Source organism: Hippocampus bargibanti, linkage group LG10 (genome assembly GCF_051943395.1).
Source record: "Hippocampus bargibanti isolate YZ-2025 linkage group LG10, ASM5194339v1, whole genome shotgun sequence".
NCBI lineage: Eukaryota > Metazoa > Chordata > Actinopteri > Syngnathiformes > Syngnathidae > Hippocampus > Hippocampus bargibanti.
The window spans coordinates 6,530,514-6,537,906 of NC_142743.1; the positions used below are offsets into that span (position 1 = coordinate 6,530,514).

The following is a 7,393-nucleotide window of genomic DNA, read 5'->3' on the forward strand; positions in this document are numbered from 1 at the left end:
ACATCCGTGGTCTGAATCTCTTCCTTTGGCCACCTTATTATTCCTGCAGGGTATCTGATCACTGGCAGGGCATAGCTGTTTATTGCCCGGGTCTTGTTCTTGCCATTGAGCTGGCTTCTGAGGACTTGCCTCACCCGCTGGAGGTATTTGGTCGTAGCCGCTTTCCTTGTTGCTAATTCGAGGTTGCCATTGGCCTGTGGTATACCGAGGTACTTGTAGCTGTTTTCAATGTCTGCTATTGTTCCTTCAGGAAGTGAGACCCCTTCAGTGTGAACTACCTTGCCCCTCTTAGTCACCATCCGACGACATTTCTCCAGCCCGAATGACATTCCGATATCACTGCTGTAGATCCTGGTTGTGTGGATCAGGGAGTCTATGTCCCTTTCGCTCTTAGCATACAGCTTGATGTCATCCATGTAGAGGAGGTGACTGATCGTAGCTCCATTTCTGAGGCGGTATCCATAGCCTGTCTTGGCGATTATCTGGCTGAGGGGGTTCAGTCCTATGCAGAACAGCAGTGGGGAGAGTGCATCACCTTGGTATATGCCACATTTGATGGACACTTGCGTTAGTGGCTTGCCATTGGCTTCAAGTGTGGTTTTCCACATCCTCATCGAGTTTGCAACGAAGGCTCTCAGGGTCCTGTTGACCTTATACAACTCCAAGCATTCATTGATCCATGTGTGTGGCATGGAGTCATATGCTTTCTTGTAATCAATCTAGGCTGTGCACAGGTTGGTATGTCGGGACCTGCAGCCTTGAGCGACTGTTCTGTCAACCAGCAGCTGATGTTTGGCACCTCTAGTATCTCTACTAATGCCTTTCTGTGCTTTGCTCATGTATTGATCCATGTGTCCACTTATCTTAGCCGCAATGATGCCTGACATGAGCTTCCATGTTGTGGAGAGACAGGTTATTGGCCGATAGTTGGAAGGAACTGCACCCTTTGAGGAATCCTTCATGATCAGGATTGTTCGCCCTTCGGTTAGCCATCCTGGGTGAGTCCCATTCATCAGCAACTGGTTCATTTGTGCTGCTAGGCGCTCGTGGAGAGCTGTGAGTTTCTTTAGCCAGTAGGTGTGGACCATATCCGGGCCTGGTGCCGTCCAGTTTTTCATACCTGAGACTCTTCCTTGTATATCTGCCGCTGTGATGGTAACTGGGTTCTGTTCAGGGAGGTTGCTATATATATATATATATATATATATATATATATATATATATATATATATATATATATATATATATATATATATATATATATATATATATATATATATGTGTGTGTGTGTGTGTGTGTGTGTGTGTGTGTGCGTATGTGTGTGTGTGTGTGTGCGTGTACGTGTGTGAGTGTGCATTTGTGTGTGTCCGCGCACGTTCAGTTTTGAGGTAGATTATGCCATACTTTTAACAGCCAGTAACCTTTTATGACCTTTGTTGGATTATTTTGATCGTTCGCCCTTGGTACATTGCTTCGACGGTTAGGATGGAAGAGGATGGTTAAATCATCATGAAGCCAGGTGTAGGACAGAAAGTTGGTTTCATCTTGAAGACAGCGGAGACATTGTGGGAGGTCAGCGAAGGAGGAAGGCTGAGAGAGAAGAGAGCGTGAGAGAGCGCGAACTGCGGGAGTATTTATGCGGCGCAGTGTGTGACGTGATAGGATGTGACGTAATGTAAATGCGACATCATGTAAAGGAAGGCAGGGTATGACGTATCAGCAAGTCCAAAATGTAATCAAAGATTAAAGAGCGATGTTTAGAGATGTTTGTATGGCGAATTACCCCAACATCTCCCCCCTGACGAACATATTTAACATCGGTGGAGGTGAACAGAAAGAAGAAAGAAAAAAAAAAGAAAATCACAAAATAGAACAATCACAATGGAAACAATCTCAAATTAAAGTCATGTCATCGCTACAACAGTCAAATCTTCATGGCATCTTGGATGGTGATCACCAGGCGACGAGGAGGAACGAAATTGTTTGTAGCATTTGTCGCAAGCAGGCCCCAGGGTGTAGTACGGCTGAGCAGGTGTCTGGGAAAGGGTGTGTGAACTGTTGACGCAGCTCCAGTGACGTGCATCGGGAATCTTCTTGACGAACGGTGTGCTCGCGAATCCAGGTGAAGCTTGTGGCTGCTAAGACGGCTCGCAGCTCCGCAACCGGTTCATCCCACGTCATCTTCTTCAGACCGCAGCTCCGTCCGGTGGAGAACAAAAGAAGATTTGTGCCAGGTCACATGTCGAAAGGATGGTTTCATTCTATACATCACACTTTCTTGACGTTTCTTTCCCTATCAAAGTCTGTCTCATTGTTTAGGCTCTGCAATGCATTCTCTCACAGAAATGGCGGACATTGTTAGATGTTAGTTGGTTAGTATATGTTAGTGGTTAGTGAGTCTGCATTTCTGGAGGGCACCACTTTCTTGGGGAATGATGTTGCAGCCAACATCACTCACTACCAAAAGTGAAAATTTTGGCAATGATGATGTAAGCTATCGTCACCCCCCCTGTTGAGACATGAAAAATCTCAATTTGCCAACTGGGAACGTGTTTGCGTGGAACACGATCCCTCTTTGACATTGCACAGATTATCAATTTGCATAAAACCATTTGTCAATCATTGGTCCAAAATTTTGGAGGCCAAATGAGTATGTCGCCACATTGCTTGGTTGGAGGACAGCCTTCCACAATTCCTTACCACAAGTTGTTGACATGGTCAGCAACATTCTGGCAATCTCCGTAAATGGTCACCATACTCGCCTTTTGTCATTCAGTTGGAGGGCACGAGTTGACAGTCAGTTTCGCTTCTGCATAGGACATCCATCGCACAACCCAGCTTCATCTCCGGCCACCCTGGCATGGACTCCCCAGGAGCTCTCCTGAAGAATCTCCTTCTCCCAATTCTGAAAGAAGCTGGTTAGCGTGGAAAACCCTATACAATATATCTGATTCCGCCTGAATCGCTGACTGGCATCGGTGCCCACTCAACTCATTTGCCAATTTCATTCTTATCAGCAAGAAATTCCTTTAATGTGCACTGCAGTCAATTACTTTAATGTGCACTGCATCCAATTCATAATAATAATGTTAATTCGTAATCAAACTTTTGAACTGACAAATGTCATCACTGTAGCCAGAAGATAAATTAGCATCTGCGGCTGTCTTAATAAACGTTGGATTTCCATCCATTACCACAGCTACCCCTCACACTATCCAACTGCCTTCTGTCAACCGTTGAGACCTTCAAGTTCCTGGGAATCACATTCAGGGGAATGACAATTGTCAGGTCAAAACGAGTGTAATGATCATGTCACAATCATTAATTCAATAAATCCATGAACTTCTCCTTGTGAAAAGTCCAATGATACCAACTGGTGAATCTCTTTTAAGTAATTAATCACCAGCAAATTTTGTTACATTTACCTTGCCAATTTCCATCCAATTCAAGAAAAATGTTCCTGTCATTTAGCCTAATTTATGTAATTCTTCCAAATGTTCCTGTCATTTACAAGAGGTCAACATCGTGGGTGTTAAACCCCTCTTTGAAGCCCTGTGCTGACAAAAACCCTTGATAAGGGGCATCGTAAATAACTCTGGCTTCTTGCAAATGGCCTAAACAAGGGGTGCTCATTACGTCGATCGCGATCTACTGGTCGATCGCGGAGGTCGTCCTGGTCGATCGCAGCGTGACAGTAAAAAAAAACATTTGTCAGCCTATCAAACATCCCGTCATTTCATTGACATACAGGGCAACCATTCAGACGACAACTGAATTTTGACCTTTAGGTCGCCGTGCATGCGTAAACAACGGAGCTAAACGCAGCAAAAATTTAGAAGCTAGTCAGCGAATTACCTCAGATTTTAAGCCTTTGCTAAAACATGTGTCCGGTTAAAACTTCGTTTGTCTTTCCTGGTTCGCGCATTGTCTGGAGTTCACTTGATAAAAATATCAGCAAGTACAATAGATGGTGAACAAAAAACTACTTTATTCTAATGAGACAGAGAAAGCACTTCTCGTCTCGGTGGGACGAAGACATGAGCACAAAAAGCAAAAGAGCAAAAGAGCAAAAGAGCAAAAGAGCAAAAGAGACCGAGCTCCCGCTCTGACAAGTTTTTAAACATACAGAGTGGCGATCTGTTGTCCGATCAGTTGCGAACAAGTCGACCTTTCCCGTCCAATCGGTTACGAACAACTCAGTGTTGGGCGGGTCTCAGATTGAAGTTGGAGCTGTTGCTTTTTCTCCAACGGCTATTGAACTAATAAGACTGATAGTTTTATTTAACTAAATTAGACTGAAATTAAACGTGCACAATTCATAATATATACTAAGCTAAACATGAAAAAACATATGTTTACTTAATCTAAACATGAAATAACGTAATATGTTTACTAATGTGCATAAACACTCTATCAATATGGTGATCAAAATGAGTGAGAAAGCTGGACCAAGTAAGGGGGCAAATCATTACTTTCATACGGAATGGGAAAATGTGGAGCGCCATTTTCGGACTGTTCATGGAAAATACGACATTGACTTCCCGCCGAAAAGCCAGCTGAGAAAGAGAAAGGTGGACGAACTAAAATCCTAGTTGTCCGGACAGCAGTCATTTTTCACTCAACATCCTACTTCTAAAGCGAAAGCCGCCACCGAAGCATCGTTCTGGGTGAGTGACGCCATCGTTAAAAACAATAAGTCCTTCCAAGACGGAGAGATGCTAAAAGAAGCATTCGTTGAAGCAGCTGACTCCTTGTTTCGAGACTTCAAAAATAAGGAGATATTATGCCATGGCTGAGGATTTAACCCAGCAAATGTGGAAAGACATCTGAGATTGTGAGTGTTCTCACTGCTGAAGTCAAGGAACACGAGTTCTGGAACTTACTCACAGAGGAAAAGTACCCCAACATGAGGAAATGTGCTAGCTCTTTGACTGCATTATTCGGCTCCACTTATTTATGTGAGTCAGCCTTTTCCTACATGAAGATCATTAAGTCCAAATACCGTTCCACCATGACTGATGAACATTTGGAAATGTGCTTGAGGCTGGCTGTCAGGAGCTACTGTCCGGACTATGCATCCCTGGCTGATTTAATTCAGTGCAAGTCATCAAAGTAAACTCAGGTAATTACAAAAAAATGTTATTAGTTATTTATTATGTTATGTATATGTAATTATGTGTGTTGTGCAATATTGGCTTATTAGTTATGCAAGGTACCTCAACATACATTGTATATACAAAGAATCCGTCTGTGTAAGCTCTCAGTCGTACAGGAGTGGTCCATCGATGAGAAGGTTTCTTCAGCCGTCATCTGTACAAATTTGAAGGTTTCGGACGTTTCGCCTCCTATCCAAGAGGCTTTGTCAGCGAACTAAAGTCTGACTGGTCGTATCGGCCCTATTTATATATCCCTAATGTCCAGCCATGGCGGCGCCGGACACAGCTATGATAGGTCCCTACTCTCAGGTTGGGGGGAGCAGAGGACCACTCCCTGTGGCCCCACTGATTGTTCCTACATTCCTGACTAACGACTGGCCCATTTCCCCCACTCCCACCGGTATCACCTCATCAGCATTACGAATGTTGCCTAACCTGTTTTGCCTAAGCAGGCTATTGTATGAACGATCCAAATTGAACCTCACCCCACCAGACCGGTTTAATGAAGGATTTTGTTGTTTTATAAGAATCGCTTCTTTTACCCCCCTTTCAAACCATCTATGTTCTTTCGCTAAGATTTTAACCTCATTGTCGTCAAATGAGTGGTTGCTAGGTTTTAGGTGCAAATGTACTGCCGATTGAGGCCCACTTATATTATCCCTGCGATGTTAATAGTCTTTTTTTGAGAATTTGTTGAGTCTCCCCAATGTACTGCTCTTTACAATTTTAATTCTTACAATGTATGGAATAAACTACATTACTTTGTTTTTCATTTGGTAGCCTATCCAAAGGTTTAAATTTCTCAGTGACTCCTAAAACAATACCTACAATAGATTACATCACAGCTACTGAATCGGCTATTAAAAATAACAAACTTTCGTATGCAGAGGCAGATGATCTACGCATTAAAATATCAGCCCTTCTCAGTAGTGCCAAACTACCTCCATCCAACATAACATTAGAAGAGAGAAAGGCGTTAACTACGCTACAAAAAGACAAAAATATTACTATTTTGCCAGCAGACAAGAGCAGATGCACAGTGCTTCTCAACACATGAAGACAAAATAAATAGGTTACTCAGTGATTCTAACACTTATGAGCAACTAAAAAGGGACCCTTCCAATAGATACAAGAAAGAAATGATAGACTGTCTGCAAAAGTTAGAGAAAGGAAAACATATAGACAAACAGATGTATTTTAGATTATACCCGGGAGAGGCCACGCAATGTATCTATGGCCTGCCAAAAATACATAAAGAAGGGTTCCCCCTCAGACCCATTGTTTGTAGCATTGACTCCTCTACATACAATGTAGCCAAATATTTAAAAACTATCCTAGCTCCGTTGGTTGGTAACACAGAATATCACGTAGAGAACACCACAGGGTTTGTAGAGAGGATCAAACCTCATACCTGAGGAAACTTTGGCATCATACGATGTGACTTTTCTCTTTACATCTGTCCCAACCCCAGCAGCAGTCTCAGTGGTGAGGACGAGACTGCAGGCGGACGTTTCTCTGCATGAAAGAACCAAACTTAAAGCGGATCATGTATTTCGTTTTTCTACTTTCATTCCTTTCATCACTTTGCTGCTGTGAAATGTAAATTTCTCCACTGTGAGACTAATAAAGGCATATCCAATCCAATCACATCTGCAAATTTTTGGAAATCTGCCTTAATACTACGTATTTTCAATTTCGGGAGAAATTTTATAAACAAATTCATGGTTGTGCTATGGGCTCACCAGTTTCACCCATAGTGGCTAATTTGTACATGGAAGAGATGGAGAAACAGGCCCTCACATCCTTCCCGGGGACAAAACCTTGACACTGGTTTAGATATGTGGACGATACACATAATTAAAAAACAAGAAATTCAATCCTTCACAGATCACCTCAACTCTGTAGACATCAACATTAAATTTACTCCTGAGGACATTAAAGAGAACCAACTAGCCTTCTTGGATTGTAAAGTAATTATAAAAGAGGACAGAGCGCTAAAAACAGAAGTCTTTAGGAAGGCTACGCACACTGACCAATACTTACTGTTTGACTCTAACCACCCTTTACAACACAAATTAGGAGTTATCAGAACCCTCCAGCATAGGGCTAAACTAATACCAACTAGCATTGAAGGTAGAGAAAATGAGTCAAAACATATCAGGCGAGCACTCACTAACTGTGGGTACCCTCAGTGGTCATTCAACAAATGTCAGAAAGAAAGAATAGGAAATTAAAC

At 42.6% G+C, this 7,393-nt stretch overlaps 1 long non-coding RNA gene across 2 annotated transcripts in view; it reads right to left on the bottom strand.

Moving 5' to 3' along the window:
- Positions 1–1,339: 1,339 nt before the first annotated feature.
- The window catches only part of LOC148892230 (uncharacterized), a 40,665-nt gene continuing 34,611 nt past the window's right edge, over positions 1,340–7,393 (bottom strand). Inside the window, exons 4-5 of one of the 2 annotated variants that reach the window (XR_016116302.1) lie at positions 6,569–6,672; positions 1,340–2,916 (exon numbers count right to left, since the gene is read on the bottom strand). This is a non-coding gene — a long non-coding RNA (uncharacterized LOC148892230). The remainder of the gene's footprint in view (positions 2,917–6,568; positions 6,673–7,393) is intronic. The other variant, XR_016116301.1, reaches the window with a different exon arrangement.